The sequence below is a fragment of the Cibotium barometz genome, chromosome 47 (assembly GCF_041138505.1).
Source record: "Cibotium barometz isolate CiBa-2024 chromosome 47, ASM4113850v1, whole genome shotgun sequence".
In the NCBI taxonomy this organism is placed as follows: Eukaryota; Viridiplantae; Streptophyta; class Polypodiopsida; order Cyatheales; family Cibotiaceae; genus Cibotium; species Cibotium barometz.
In genome coordinates this window covers 15,976,195-15,993,215 of record NC_141092.1, presented here as the reverse complement: position 1 = coordinate 15,993,215, position 17,021 = coordinate 15,976,195, and the positions used below count along the sequence as shown (strand labels likewise).

The window sequence follows — 17,021 nt, the reverse complement described above, 5'->3', positions numbered from 1 at the left end:
GGTTTTGCAACGTTTCATAAGATAACCCAACAGACCTTTGCCAAAAAAAGAGGGACATTCGAGTGCCTTTCATGCACAACAATAGTTCCTCATTTATATGAGATGGTGCCAGTCTCCGTAAGAAATATACTTTCTAGGGTTGCTACCATGATTGTATGTGGATTCCAAGAGGGGCAATATATGAGAGTCGTGTGTAGAAGATGTGCAAAAAGTATCCTTACGAAGCCCTAATTTCTCTGAGGTTCTAGTTCCCAGATGGGCCGTGTTTTTTTGCTTAGTTATCTATACCCTTGACACATACTACCTACGTATAGGCAAGGGGATGTGTTTGGTACTCTGAAACTGTGGCAGAGGGCTGTATCAGCCTGCGCACAGTAGACAAGTTGCTGTGTGGGCAGCAGAGAGGTACGCTCTGTAGAAAAAAGCATGACATATGGGCTCCCTACAGGGAAGCAGCAACAGGGCGGGTGATGCGTGGCAGAGAGTCGGAGAGTTGGGACCAGGTCGGCCAGCAGAGAGGGCTTGATGTATGCATGTGTTCGGGTATGGGCACGTGGACTACTGAGTGTTGCCTAAACAGGCCACCAAGAAGAGAAAAGCACGAATTGCTATATTTTGATGAAGTTTTAAAAAAAACCGCATGCGAGTTGTTTTTCAAGAGGAATCTTCTAAAACAACAGGATGACTCTAGTTATTATAGTGGTGTAAGGGGGCACCCGTTTTTTTTAATAAGAAAAACGCAATGTGGGCGTTTTTTAAACTAAAAAAGCATGGCCTTTATTATAAACGCACATCTTGTGCATTGAACGATAAAACGAAGCTCTTCTCAGTGCTCAGCAGGGACAAAACAGTGGGGAGCAGATTTCGCCTCTCTCTTCTTATACACGGAGCTCGGGGAATGCTTTGGTAAATGGTTCACGCAATGGTCTCAGATTTGCTGGTGCATGTGACCGTCTCGTATGTGTACCCACTTGTGCCCGTATGTGTGAACTACCCCTAAAGGGCTAAGTGAATGTGTGTGTCCACCCTATGTGTGTGTAACCTCATCCATATATGCGTGTGTGAACACTTGCCTAGGTGTGAACCATAGTCACAGGAAACGGCCGTTTCAGCCCTAGAAACACGTCTCCATTTCAGGACCCCATCCGTTTCCAGAGCAGTTTCTCGTTTCCCAAGTGATGTTGTCACAGGACACGGCCGTTTCCACCCCTAAAAACTCGTTTCCCCATTTCCATTCCTCAAACATTTCCGTTCCCGTTTCTCGTTTCCAGTGACTATGGAGTGAACACCCCTTATGTCTAGATAAGATAAGTGTGCCATGTGTCCTGTGTTTATTTGTGTGTGATATGTGTGAGTCAAAAGATAAGGCTACCTGCCTACAAAAGCATTGTACTTGATTGAATTAATGCACCAGCCACATCATTTAGTCGTGCAGTACACTCTCTCTCTCTCTAGCTTTGTTCTCTCTCTCTCTCTCTCTCTCTCTCTCTCTCTCTCTGTGCACACACCCCAACACCATGGCCTTCACCTATCACCCACCATAGCTGCATACCTATGCTAACCCTAGCCTTGAGTTGGTATCAGAGCTATACCCTGGTTCTTCATCGCTTAAAGCTGTCACCGCTCCTTTGACACCTCAGCGCACATAGTACTGCAGCGCCTCTGCTTCTGCCTTGCACAGCTGCTGCCCACGCTGCCCAGCAGCAGCACAACAAAGCTCCGCAAATTTGAGCTGCCCACACCCACTCTTCAAACATCCACATCTGCTGCCGCCATCACCGCTTGCATCAACTGCTCGTATCTTGCCTGCATACACCCACTTTCAGCCCAACCACAAATTACCGACTGCCACACCTGTGCCCCGTGCATGCTGCAGCCGACGTTTTGCTGCAGTGTTTTTTTTTGTCATCCACCAACTCCACTGCTACGTCCACACGTCAGCATCTGTAACAAAGCTTCCCCCTCCACCTCCCGACACTGAAGCGCTGCCCATTCGCGCTTCAGCGAGTTGTCTCAGCCTATCTCGTGTTCGCCGACCTTGCTCCCATCACCACCTTCGTCACCTGCGGTAGATCTGCTACCCTCGACACCTACAGGCCCGTACTATAGCACCTGGACTTGCAACTCGCCGCGATACAACACCACTTGCTATAGCATAATCATCAGCATGCAATTTGGGGGTTTTCAAAATCAAGGCAAAAGTTGCCTACTTAATTACTCCAGCATTGATAAATTCAGCAAAATTTGTCTAATTGAAGCTCCTGTAATCCATAATATTTGATGCTTTTTGTAAAATTGAACAAGTAGCTATAATTTGAAGCTGTTGTAACCCACAAATTGGGGTTTTTACCCAATTTGACCTTTTAACCCAAAATGAAAGCTCTAGCCCTCCAGTTTTGAGAGTCATGGGCTAAACGCAGTTCACATGGTCTACATCGACTTTATTTTCCGGGAAATTCTTGTCGAGGACTTCATCGACAACATGGACAGAGGAGCGGAGTGTGCACACGTGTGCAGCGCTGTGTGGGAAGGATCTCTCGACTTGGGAGATTAACCTTTTTTCTCTTCAATATTTATGTGTGAGTACTGTGGGTCCTCTGCCCAAGTTGTCCCCCAAAAAAGATTTGTAATAAATGTTCGTTCTGTGTGCCTTGTTTTATAAAAGGCTTCGTGTTTCCATTATCCCAGTTAAGAGCCAAGGGAGTGACTAAAGTGTTGGCCTTGCTACCTCGGTTGCATTATGTGATTGGAGGGTTATCATGACACGGGAGGTGTGCATGATGAGTCGGTTCGGACACAGCATGTGATGGGGTTAGAAGATAGTATCTTGATACTTTTGCGTTCGAGTCTCACCACCTTCACTCCGAAGGGGGGTTTGTTGGGGTTTCGGAGCTCTCATGTGTGTAATCACCTGTATGTGACCATCTCGTATATATACCCACTTGTGTCCGTGCGTGTGAACTACCCCTAAAGGGCTAAGTGAATGTGTGTATTAACCTGCATACTTTATGTTACTTGCCACGGGAGGTGTGCATGATGAGTCGGCTTGGACACAGCATGTGATGGGGTTAGAAGGTAGTATCTTTCTTTTGCGTTCGGGTCTCACCACCTTTGCTCCGAAGGGGGGTTTGTTGGGGTTTCGATGCTCTCATGTGTGTAATCACGTGTATGTGACCATCTCGTATGAATACCCATGATGTGTCCGTACGTGTGAACTACCCCTAAAGGGCTAAGTGAATGTGTGTGTGTTAACCTGCATACTTTATGTTACTTGCCAGGAACTTCAAAACCAATGGGTTGATTTACATATACTTCCTCTTGAAAATCCCCATTCAAGAATGCAGTCTTAATATCCACAGCTAACGCACTTTCCATCCTTTATGTGCAGCCAATGCAGTCACTGAACAGATCATAGTCATCCTAGAAGCAGGAGCTAAAGTCTCCTCATAATATATCCCCTTTTTTTGAGAATGGCCTTTAGCCACACGCCTTGCCTTGTACCTATCAAGGGTACCATCAGACTTTCTTTTGACTTTATACACCCACTTTGTTCCAATGACATTCTTGCCCTCTGGCAAGTCCACAAGATCCCATGTATTATTCTTCATGATAGAAGAAATCTCATCATGCATGGCTTGCACCCAGTGCTCATTCTCATGTGAAGGCTCTTTTGAATCAAAGAGACCCCCCATGGCAAATGCAGACTCCCCATGCTGTACATTCAATGCATGGATGGAACTAACCCCTATTCTTTCTATTAGTGGAATGAAATTTTGCTGGGGGCTGATTTGCTGGTTGTTCCATATGTCTTACATCTTCAACTTGAGACAAATCCTGAATAGGGGCTAGCTAAACTGAATCCCCACTAATGGCTATGGGTAAAGGCCCATCAAACATTGCCTCTGAGCCTATATCATGACTTTTATACAAGGTGAGCATGGCCTGAACTGAATTTCAGCAAATACCACATCTCTATTGACAAAAATCCAACATGTCACTGGATTATAGATGTTGGGGTAGGGTTTCACAGAAATAGAGACACACACACAAAAGTACACAACAGCAAGCTCTCTCAAGAGAGAGAGAAAGAATTGATGATTGATGGTCAAAGAAAGATGGATACAATGTGTGGAGCAAGAGAGTTGACTCCACAATATCAAAATACCTAATATCCAAGGGAAAAAACCCAAAGGGAGAAAAGTGCCCTTGGTTAGCCTATGTTCACATGTGGCACTACTCATATCATATGTGGCATAGCTCATAGCATATATGTCAATAAATCCCCCCTATAGTGGAATGTGAACCTGTACAAGTTCTGCGCAGATCACTCTCTGTAGGAGAGTAAGCCTAAAGCTTTGCGGAAAGCTTCAAAGTTCTCTCGAGGCAACGCCTTCGTGAATAGATCTGCAACATTGTCCTGTGTAGAGCAATAGGATAATGAGATCTCTCCTGCATGAATCCTCTCCCTAACATAGTGATCACGAATCTCTATGTGCTTAGTACGTGCATAAAACACTGGGTTTCGTGCAACGGCTATAGCACTCTGGCTGTCAGTGAGTATGGTGGTGGGTGTCTATTGACACTCACGAAGATCAGTCATCAATCTCCTCAACCATACACAATCTGTTGTGGCTATAAAGGCTGCCCTGTACTCAGCCTCACAAGTAGATGTGGCAACAGTTGGCTGCTTTTTGCTCAGCCATGATATGCATGAATGCCCCAAAAGAAACAATTCCCACTGGTGGATTGTCATGTATCATAGTCACCAGTCCAGTCGGAATCACTGTAAGCATGTAACTGCAAGCTGCCCCCCCAGGATATACCAACGCAAGATCCAAGGAGCTCTGAAGATAGCGAAAGATCCGCTTCACTGCTTGCCAATGCTTTGTACCTAGACTGTGCATAAATTTGCTACATTGGGAAACCCCAAACTGAATATCCGTGCGTGTGTTGCATAAGTATATGAGGCAGCCCCCTCCTTGGCTATAAACACTCATATCAAAAGGCTCTTCAACATCATACATAATCAATTTCAGCCCTAGCTCCATCGGAGTAGAGATGGGCTTACAATCTTGGAAGCCAAATTTGTGCAACAGCTTTTGAATGTACTTTTGATTGGTGTACATAAATCCCCACATCTGTCTGCACAAATTGTATGCCCAAATAATAATGCAACAATCTCAAATGACATTTGCAATTCAGCTTTGAATGCTGAATTTTTTCTCATATCATTCCCAGTTAGCAACATCTCATCCACATAAAGAATGAGCATAATCAAAGTGCCATGATCCTCTTTCACATAGAGGGTGCTCTCCTTTGAACTATTGCGAAATCCCTGCGTGGTCAAATAAGTATGTATCTTCTCATACCACACTCGAGGAGCTTGTTTGAGACCATAAAGTGCTTTTCGACGCTCACAAAACCAATGGGCTGATTTACATACACTTCTTCTTGCAAATCCCCATTGAGAAAAGCTGATTTTATGTCCAACTGATGCACTTTCTATCCATGATGGGCAGCCAATGCAACAACACATCTAATTGTGGCCATACGAGAAGTAGGTGCGAAAGTCTCATCATAATCAATGCCTTTTTGCTGGGCATATCCTTTGGCCACTAGCCTGGCCTTGTACCTGTCAATGGTCCCATCAGACTTTCTTTTTAACTTGTAAACCCACTTTGTGTCAATGGACTTCTTGCCAGCAGGCAAGTTTACCAAATCCCAAGTGCTGTTTTTATGGATAGATTCCATCTCATTTTGTGTGGCTTGCATCCAATGCTCATCCTCATGAGTCTCTTCAAATGAATCTAGCTCATCTGCATCACAAAGTGTACTCATGCAAGCAACATCTGCTTGTTCTCTTGCATTTCGTGAACCAACCCTAGTCCTACTACCAAGTGGAGCTGAAAGTTTGCTCTCTTGTAAAGTACGGAGCAACCAACGAGGCACAACTCTAGCCTCTTCCGTTGCTGTCCGCTCTTGCTCTACTACTTCCTCCACATTTTGAGGTGTAATGAGCTCATTCATGGACTGATTTTGAGTACCCAAATGCTATCCATTAGGCAAAGTTGATGGCTAATCTGTTGAGCCATCAATTCCCAACGGGAGAAGTCCTTCAAACATGTTATGTGGGGCTATCCAAAACATTCAGCCAATGGCTGGTCTGAATTTTCAGCAAATACAACATCTCTTCTGTCCAAAATCTTTTGTGTGGAAGGATTAAAGAGACAGTAGCCTTTACTGCCACTGCTATAACCCACAAATATCCACTTAGCTACTTTGTCATCAAGCTTACCTCTCAACTGCTAAGGTACTAGTGCATATGCTATACATCCAAAAACTCTAAAGTGATCAACTTTAGGTTTCCTTTCGTGCCAAGCCTCATATGGCGTTATTGTTTTCAATGCTTTGGTAGAACATCTATTCAACACATGTGTAGCACACATTATTGCCTCCATCCAGAATTTGTGAGGCAATCCTTTGCCTTTAACCATGCATCTAGCCATTTCCATCAAAGACCTGTTCTTTCTCTCAGAAATACCATTTTGCTGAGGAGAATATGGCATCGTGCATTGATGCTTTATGCCTTTTTCTGCCATAAATGCTTTGAAAGCAATGGAGATGTATTCCCTCCCACGATCTGTACAGAGGGTCTGCACTTTGCAACCTATTTGATTTTCAGCTTGTGCCACAAAAGGTTGAAAACATGTAAATACATCAGATTTTGCCTTTAGGAGATACACCCAAGTAAATCTGGAGTAGTCATCGATAAAGGTTACAAAGTATAGACACTTTCCAAAAGATGGTGTCCGCATAGGACCACACACATCACTGTGCTCAAGCTGTAATTTCCAGACAGCCCTTGTTGATCCATCTTTTGGGAATGCATTTATGTGCATCTTACCCAATATGCACCCTTCACATACATGTTTTGGTGGCAGCTCTACATGAGGCATATCTTGTACCATTTTATTCCTTTGCAATAGCATCAAATTGTCATAATTCACATGCCCAAACCTGGCATGCCGCAATTCTGCCTCATGCATGGTATGTGTAAGAGTGGTAACCACATGAGCATCATGCTCTCCCTTGTCAAACCTATCAAGCTGATATAACCCATGGTACAATGTGCCGAAAGTGACCAATGCATAGCCACCTTCATGGTCTTTCACTGTGCATATGTCGTCCTCAAAGTTCACTGCATATCCTCTTTTAGCAAAAAAGGAGACGGACAGCAAGTTCTTCTTAATCCTTGGCACATACAATACATCTGGAAGATCTTGCTGTTGTGAGGATTACCTCACCAACACCCTAAGCTGGATAAGAAGAATTGTTTGCACATGTTACTTGCTTGCCTTCAGGGGCAGCCATAAGCTTCTGAAACAAATCCCTCCATGAGGTAATGTGTTTAGAAGCACCACTATCGAATACCATGTGTCGTGTCTTTCAGTGACACTAAGACACATATGCTCCAATGATGCATCATAACTGCAACTAAGAAAATTCCACTCATCCTGCACAAGATTTACTGATGCATCATCTTTCCCTACAAGTGATGAAGAAGAATCTACAACCATGTCGCTTTCCTTTTTCTTCTCCTTTGCAAGCCTTTTTCTGCACTCATTTAACTAATGACTTGACTTCTTGCAGTAGTAACATTTGCCCTTTTTCTTGGACTTGCCGCATCATTTTTAGCCTTTTGTGAAGGCTGTCCCGAATCAGCCTTTGGCTTAGAAACTATGTTTGGCTTTTCCCTTGCCCTTATCTTGGGCAGCAAAAGCCCCATCACCACGCATGCTGGAAGATTTGTTCTTCAGATTTTGCTCCTATAGTAACAAACCAACCAACTCTTCAAACAAGATTGGTTATGGGTTTCACCGCATAGAGAGATGTCAGAATACGCAGCGGAGATGATAACCAGATCTGGGAACACGAGCAAAACGCAATGCAGAAAATAACAGCACGAGAGAGAGATACAGGCATGTAACTCTGCTCTATATACACAAAGAAGAATCCCGGAATGATACCAAATGGAATGGGGGCCATGGGGCCATTTTATATGGCCCCAAATACCCAGTCGGCCTGTGCTAAATGCAAGCGCCAGCCCCACGACTGAGTCTCATCCAGTCGGCCAGCCAAAAAAAGGTCCACGACCTGAACAAAACAGTCGGCCTGCTCCAGGGAATGAACACATGCACACGAGTGCAGTCGGCCGGCTTCTGGGTCATCCTACCAGAATAGGGCAGCCACCCACACCATGGAAAAATAGGGAAAATGGGAAAAATTTATGAAAAGTGGGGAAAAATGAGAAAACACCTAATCCGGGGGGGGGGGGGGGGGGGGGGGGGGCAAACCCACAACAGAGGCCATGGTGTATATGTATAGAGAGGAGATGACTTCTAACACCCCCTCTCAGCTCCTGGCTGTGAAACCAACCACAGGGAGCTGGGGTGCCGCCGCCTGAGCAAATCCTGAGATAGCGACTTCGTGAAGAGGTCCACTGTACTGTCTTCCGTCGAACAGAACTCTAGCAAGATGTCATCAGCAAAACGATCTGTTCACGAACAAAGTGCCTCTAGATGACCATGGGTTCCTCAAGTGGAAGCCCAATCCTGCAATGCAACCTCTGCAACCTCACCAACTCACGAGCAGCATCACAAGCAGCCCGGTACTCTACCTCTGTCACTGACAAGACAAAAGATGATTGCCCCTTACTGCTCCAAAAAACTGATCCTGGGCCTGAAGTAGATCTCCTCGTGTCCGGATCTCCTCCCCAAACTGAGTCACTCCAACCGTGGAGTCGGACTCCATCCATCAATCCCCCTCCTGTGAAAGAAAGCATGATCCTTGGCATGCCGCGCGCAGAAACCACGGGATACACAATCCTGCCTCCCAAAGAGTCATCTGCAAACCATGAGCTGAACTGCCTCATCAGGAATCTCCCGTCCAATCTGGTGTCCATCAACCAGATCAATGAACCATTCTGCTTCTAAGTCAAAGAGGCATCACACTGCTCAAAAGGATCAACACCTGTTACGGTGCAAAGCCTAGTCCTGGAAACCTGCTGAAGACCACGCAATGCCTTCTGAAACCTGTCAACCACCCCCTCTGAATCCGGAACCACAAAGCCTGGAGTATGCACCTCCTTTTGCAAGTAATCAACTGCCACCCGCCTGGCTTTCCGAGATGTCCCCGTGGAAAGAACATCCGCATCTACAGGAGTTTCTTTGTCCCGAATGCTACGAGACATCAGAGCATAAGTTACCTGTTCAGTTTTCTCTGACTGACGAACACAAGAACTACCAACATCAGTACTGGAAAGCTCCTGTCAACTGCTGCCATCAACTAGCAAGCTATCCTCCATATGGTCCCGGAAAGCCTGCACCTGCAGCGTATCCACACTTAAGTGGCCATTACCAGACTGCCACTCATCACAAACCTGAGGACCTGGGAGAGAGAGTGCTATAAGCTTGTAAACTCCATTCTCCACTCCGCCTTCCCAAACCACCTGGCCTGTTGCTTTGTCCCGGAGAGCAACAAAATGCTCATCAAACTCCACCTGTACGCCAGTCTTGCAAACCTGATGCACTGACAAGAGCTGAAAACCAAGTGACGGAACATACAACACCTAAGAGGAATGCTTCCCCCCTCTGCCATCGGGAACTATCTCCATCCTGCCCTCACTGTGAACTGGGAAAGTGGATGTATCCCCAGTAAGAATGTGACCAGAATACCTCCAAAGATCCTATAAATCTAAACGGGAAGGAGTCATGTGCCTGGAAGCACCACTGTCTAGAATCCACTCCCAAGTATCCGTTGCGGAGAATCCTCCAACCTCCTCCCTGCCTGAAGAAAATGAAACATCGGTGTCCATCACCTCCAGGTGCACAAAAGCCAGAGTCTTCATGATTGCTATTGAGGAATCTTCACCCTTCTCGGTCTTCCGCTTGGGACACTGCCTCCAATCGCCACAATCATTAGAGGTCCTATCTGCCTTTAGTTTCTTGCTGTCAGTAACGGACTTCTTCTCAGAAGACTTCTCCGATGAAGCCTTCCCTTCGCCTGTGTTACGGCCTTTCGACCGTTGGCCAGTTAAGGCCTCCAAACCTCCACCCTGAGGAGGGTCGTGAATCGTTCCAGGAGAGTGTAGGGATCTTCACATGTCTCTTGTCCATCTCTACCAGATCTGCCATTGCGGGGATGTACTCTGAAAAAGGGTGGGTGGGTGGGAACAAAGAAGAACTTACACCTGCAAGTGGCTGTCGAGCAAATCAGCCCACCGTCCTCTTGCTTCTCCTCTTCCCAACAGTCCCGTACAGTCCACCAATCAGCAACACAACAGTCCCCCTCTTGCTCACACAAATCCCAAGAACTATCTAGAGCCTAGGCTCTGATACCATGTTAGAATACGCAACAGAGATGATGACCAGTTCTGGGAACACGAGCAAAACGCAATGCAGAAAATAACAGCACAAGAGATAGAGAGATAGAGGCGTGTAACTTTGCTCTATATACACAAAGAAGAATCCCGGAATGATACCAAATGGAATGGGGGCCATGGGGCCATTTTATATGGCCCCAAATACCCAGTCGGCCTGTGCTAAAGGCAGCCGCCAGCCCCACGACTGAGTCTCATCCAGTCGGCCAGCCAAAAAAAAAGGTCCACGACCTGAACAGAACAGTCGGCCTACTCTAGGGAATGAACACATGCACACGAGTGCAGTCGGCCAGCTTCTAGGTCATCTTGCCAGCATAGGGTAGCCACCCACACCATGGAAAAATAGGAAAAATGGGAAAAAAATATGGAGAGTGGGGAAAAATGAGAAAACAACTAATACGGGGGGGCAAACCCACAACAGAGGCCCTGGTGTATATGTATAGACAGGAGATGACTTCTAACAAGAGAGTGAGCGATGTGTGGAAGTTCAAGTAGGTTTCTAGCAAAGATGATAGTGTCCTGGAAACCAACTCCTTTTCGGAAATGACCTCATCAATATTGAGCAGCTGCTCCCGAAGATCCTCGATCTTCGTAAGATGATCCGCCATACTATCACCTTCATTCATGTCCAAGTTCTCAAGCGCTTTCTTGAGAAATGCAACCCTGGCCTCATTCTTTGCTTGATACATGGTTTCAAGTACATCCCATGCTCACCGTGGTAGATCGCTTTACTAACAAAGCAATCGCTTGGGCATCGCAAGTATCCCATCTCTTCTGCTCCTATGAGGGAGGAGTGGGTTCTGCTGCTTGTTGAGCACCACGGCCAAGCGTGTTAGGCGCTATGTCAACAGGGCATACATCTTCACCTGACACAAAACCCCATAATCCTTTGGCCACAAGCAGATTTCGGACCATGAAACTCCATAAGAAGTAATTACTGCCATCCAATTTATCCTCTCGGGACAAAACCCCGAATATATCGGTGGTATTTCCAGCCATGTGCAATGCAAACACGTGCCACCAGATATGCTGTAAAAAGCACCTGCAAGCAAAATCCCAAACGCACCGGAGTGCAATGCCAGGCAACCACAAAGTCCTATGCAAATGTTTTGCCCCGAATATGAGGCTGCAATAAGCAATGCTGAAAATCCCCAAATTTATAAGCACCAATGGACTGATTTATTTGTCAATTGCACATAATTGACAAAAGCCCCAAAAATCTGTGTACCAATGAGCTTTAATTGTGCGATTAATTTCATCCATATGACGATGGCAAAAAGATTCAGTTAGCAACAAGTTTCCTCTCAGGCAAAGCTTTGCTTTGGTGGAAAGAACTCAAACCTGAACCAACAACATGGGCACAATTTGAAGAAGTCTTCAAGAAAGAATTCCTCAAGGAGGATGACTATGATATTGTTGCTCAGTTTGCCAGTTTAACCATGACCTCGCAGAACCTCACTTATGAGGTTTACCTCCAGAAATTTAGAGACTTGCAGATGAAAGCTACAAAGATGTATTCTACTACTCTTTTGGTTTCTTCGTAGCCGGTTTACCCAACTCGTACCGTTTACAGGTTAAAAACAACAAATGCAAAACTTTGGACGAGGCCATTCATTCTTCTCGTATTTATGACGATATAGTGGTCTGCCAAATCTAAACCCATGACCAAGCAGGGGAACAAGCACAAAAGGAAGTTCTCCGCACCGATGGCTAGCACGACTGAAGGAAAGTCTTCGAACCAACCTTCGAAGAATTCTACTTCGATCCAAGCGAAGAAAAACCGTCTCCTCAAGGCTTTGAAGCTCAAGGAGAAGGGACGTTGCTTCATCTGCGAAGAAAAAGGACACATGCGTAACGAGTGCCCAAAGAAGAAGGGTGCAAAGACCAACGCAAGACCCAAGCCAAAGGCAGCCAACCAGTTGTCTTTAACAGGTACTTCAGTCACTGTACTTTCTTGCCCTAGTTCATGTTCTGATTGTATGTTCAACTCTAAAGTTTTTGGCTCGCATGATCTTCTCCGAGTTTATGGAGAGGTGAATGGCCATAAAATCCACATTCTTCTGGACCTTGGCAGCTCACACAACTTTGTTAATTACAAACTTGTGCAGAAATTGGGTCTGGACACAACACCTAGCGATCATACCTATGAAGTACGCCTACTTGCGGGTCAACAAGTATAGGATCGAAAGGTGAAGAAGCTACCGATCCGGATTCAAGACTACTAAGATATTATGGAGTGCTATGTTATGTATCTAGAGCATGTAGACTTGTTATTAGGGATTGAGTGGTTTAAGACCCTTCAGGTCCAGATAGATTGGTCTAGTCATATTTTTTTCTTTTGAACATAGGAACACCCACTATTGTATCTTAGGTGATTGTATACATCCTTCTCAGGAACCTCTTGTAAATAGCGTTGATTTTGGAAATATAATGGATTCTTCTTTGTATAATACTTTCCACTGTCTTGATTCCACTTTCTTCATTTCTCATACTTACTGTGGATGTCAATGAATTAAGTGTGTTTGAAAGCAAAGAATTAAAAAAGATACTTGATTCATTTCAAGATGTATTTCCTAAGGAACTGCCATCGGACTTACCACCGGAAAGGGCAGTAGATCATCGTATTGACCTGATCCCTGGTGCTCAACTAGATTGTATTCCACCTTACAGGATGAGCCAAGCTGAGGAAGATGAGTTGGCCAAACAACTCGCAGATTATTTGAGGATGGGCCAAATCCGTCCAAGTAAATCACCTTGGGATGCACCTGTGTTACTAAGGAGAAAGAAGGAAAATACCTGGAGAATGTGTGTAGATTACAAGAGATTGAACAAGCTGACAATCAAGAACCGTTATCCTCTCCCTAGATCAGATGACTTGATTGACCGATTAGCCGGAGCGAAGTATTTCACAAAGATAGATTTACGTACTGGCTATCACCAGATACGTATTCATGAAAGGCACATCGAAAGAACCGCCTTTCGGACTAGGTATGGCCATTACGAGTTTCTCGTATTACCTTTTGGGTTAACCAATGCTCCAGCCACTTTCCAACAAATGATGAACGATCTTTTTCGTGAACATTTGGAAAAATTGTAGTTGTGTTCCTGGATGATATTTTAGTATATAGTCGCACTCTTGAGGAACACGTTAGACACCTCACGATTGTCTTAACTATTTTAAGACAGAATCGACTGTTTGCTAAATTAAGTAAATGTGAGTTTTTTATGACAGAAATCATTTCTTGGAACACAAGATCACTAGAGACGGGTTGAGCATTGACTATGACTGAGTTCAAAAGGTTCTAGCCTGGCCTATACCGCAGACTGTGAGACAACTTTGTTCTTTTCTCGGCTTTGTTGTTTTTCGTCGAAAATCTGTGCAGGAGTACTCTCAGCTCACACTACCGATGACCGACTTGTTGAAAAGTCGTGGACGTAAGTCGAATCTGCCTATCACTTGGAATAACGATCTGGATATGGCCTTCAGACTTTTGAAAGATAAAGTCAAGGAAGCACCTATCTTAGCATTACCCGATCCTAGTAGGCCTTATGTTCTTGAGACTAATGCCAGTGAATATGCAATCGGGCTGCTCTATTCCAAGATGGTAGACCTCTTGCTTTCGAGAGTAGAAAGCTAGACGACACTCAATCTCGTTGGCCAGCCCTTGAGAAGGAGCTTTATGCTGTCATTCACGCTCTCAAGATTTGGAGACATTATTTATATGGCTCCAAGTTTGTGGTATTGAGTCAATCAAGTATGTGTGTGATGCAGATGATTTGAGAGAAAGGAAAGCTCGATGGGCTCAGTTAATGCAAGATTTTGATTTTGAGATTCCTTGTCGAAAGGGGTCCATGAATAGTGTCGTAGATGTGCTTAGTCGGATTAGAGAGGTGAATACTTTGTCGTTCATCGAGATTTCTGCTGACTTATTTCAATCATCGAGAGGGCTTTGCAGGACTGATAGTTATTTTGGTCCATATTGGCAGAAGATCTAGGACGGGAGCTCATTGATTGACCAAGACTCGGTGACTGAGCAACCTACCATTCAGGCTGCGGGAGGCTAGTGGATGATTCGGAATGGTTTACTATTCCGTAATGACAAAATTTGTGTACCACAGATCCCGGACATTAGGTCCAAGATTCTTAAGGAGTGTCACGACACCTCTTCCACTTGACACCCCGGGATACACAGAACATTAGCTTTAGTGAAACACACTTTTAGAGTGTCTTTTCACACTAGATATCCAAGGGGAAAAACCACATGGGAAAAAGTGCCCTTTGTTAGGTCTTGTTCACAGTAGCACTACCATAAGTGTTCAGTGGCTAGGGTTCATTATCATTGATGATCCATGGTTACTGGCTATTTATGACTGGATGGTTATTTATGGCGTAGTAGTCATAATATAAGTGACTTATGGGTTATTTATGGCGGCAGTAGTCATTATATAAGTGACTTACGCATTATTGTTGATATATTGTTTTACTTGACAGTCCGAACCCACAAGGATACGAAAAAGCTGGGAAAAGTTAGGCAGTGGAGCACCTCTTTCGGTGCATTTGAGGCGGAAAGGATCGAACTTTCAATTGATCGCGACACTTGGATTAGTTCAGAAGGTTAACCTATTCGGGAATCTCCGGATCTATGCCTATTTTCAGCTCCCGAAGCATTTCGTCGTTTACCACGCCCTTCTTTATTTGATGTTGCAGCGGGCGGATTGGTCCCGTAATGTTTCTCAAATCCTCCTAGCCATTATCCCACTGCAATGATTCTCGCTAGGAAGTCTAATCGCGCCTTGGCTCTCTTAAATGCTAACCCCTTCTTGTCAACGATCAAATCGACAATGGAAACCCTTATCAATTCCATCGACACCAACTATATTGTGATGGTGGGTAAGCGGTAAACCCAACTCCACCCTATAGTGACATTGAAACTGACTCATCTGTCAACTATTCTATTACGGATGTTCGAGGATAAGTTGGCAAGAGTAAGTGCAATGCCTTTGTACAGTACATAATTGAGTCTATGCCTGGACCAGAGTAGTCTTACTCTTGCCATTGGCAGTTCACATGCAGTCTTACTAAGGGTTCCTTAGGGCAAGCTCTAGTGGTATGGGACTCCATGGTTGCCTAGCTTGACCTATGGAGAGTGGAACCTTAGCTGTTGACTCAAGGAAGAATCAGATGGAATCTAAGGTTGTGAGGTGAGTTTGCCTAAATCCTTCTATGTTGTTCTAACCTTGTGTGTTTAGCTTGTGTATCACGTGATCCTTCAGGAGGGATCTTACCCTACGGACCCCTTCTTTGCGGTGGTTAGGGCCTGTAATCTCGAAGAAATTCCGTGTGACCATGTTGCCTGCCTAGGTCCAGAAGGATGCACGGGTGTGGTACCTGAACTCCACCCTCCTCTCCTCTATCGAGCGTATCTCCATGCCAGGTGTTTCCATATGTGCTTCTACCCACCGGCTATCAAGGATCTGCTCCTGCAACCTCTCAAGGGAGAGGTGAGGCTCCTACGAAGGCTCCTCTATCGAGCGTATCTCCATGCCAGGTGTTTCCATATGTGCTTCTACCCACCGGCTATCAAGGATCTGCTCCTGCAACCTCTCAAGGGAGAGGTGAGGCTCCTACGAAGGCTCCTCTTCTACTCTCGAAATGCGATGAGTCTATCTTGGGCTGCCCTCTGTAAGAACGACCCACCCTCTAAAAGCCCCACATCTAGGTGTTCACTCATGGTGAGAATCAAATTCTCCCAGACGATGTAAGGTTTTCCTGTCTAATTAACAATGATAAGAAATTAGTTGAAGACAAGATGTTTGAGCAAAAAGTTGAGTTTTGCATTGGTAGTCAAGGCCTTCTAAAATAGGTCTAAAATAGGACCTCAAAAGGTGAAAGTGAAGAGGCACATCCCTAGTGTAGGGTTGTGACTCTTAGACGAATAGTTGTCTTTTAAACGAACAGTTGTGTCTCTTGGATGAGACATGTCCTTTCATAGTGACCCTTGTGAAAGGTTGTGTCCTTTCAAGACACACTTTCACTAATAATCAATGATTAAGGTGTAGTTTAGAGAGATCAATCACAAATCCTAACATTCCCTCTAACTTAAAATAGGATCCATGGTGAGAAGAATGGCTTTTGTTGTATCTTCTTACTCGAAATGTCGAGTGATGTAGTATAATTATTTCTCGACTCTTTAGTCAAATCTGCTTCTTGAGGTTGACTTCTTGTACGTCTCTCCATATTGAAGAATCATGAAATTTCTCATAGATATATGAACATCATCTGTATGAAATTCCATGCCGAAAGTAGTGAAGTGTCCAGCGAAGCTATTAGAAGCATTGAAGATAGGTTCATCATTGGCTCCTCAAAAATACGTTGAAAAAGTGCTAGGTCAACCTTTGTTTCTTAAGAAGATTCAATTGTTAGTGATAACGAATCCAAGAACTTTGCACTTTGATCCATTTTGTTCTTCTAAAAGAATCTTCACTTTTATCTGTTGTCCAAGGCGAACATACCTCTAAAATCTCTGGGAAAGTCTCTGAATCATCCATTGTTGTCCTAGGAGAAGATGATACCTCTAAAATC

At 44.7% G+C, this 17,021-nt stretch overlaps 1 protein-coding gene across 5 annotated transcripts in view; it reads right to left on the bottom strand.

Moving 5' to 3' along the window:
* LOC147611411 (ARM repeat superfamily protein) overlaps nt 1-17,021 on the bottom strand; it is a 121,616-nt gene that overhangs the window by 52,304 nt on the left and 52,291 nt on the right. The gene's annotated exons all lie outside the window — the stretch shown is intronic.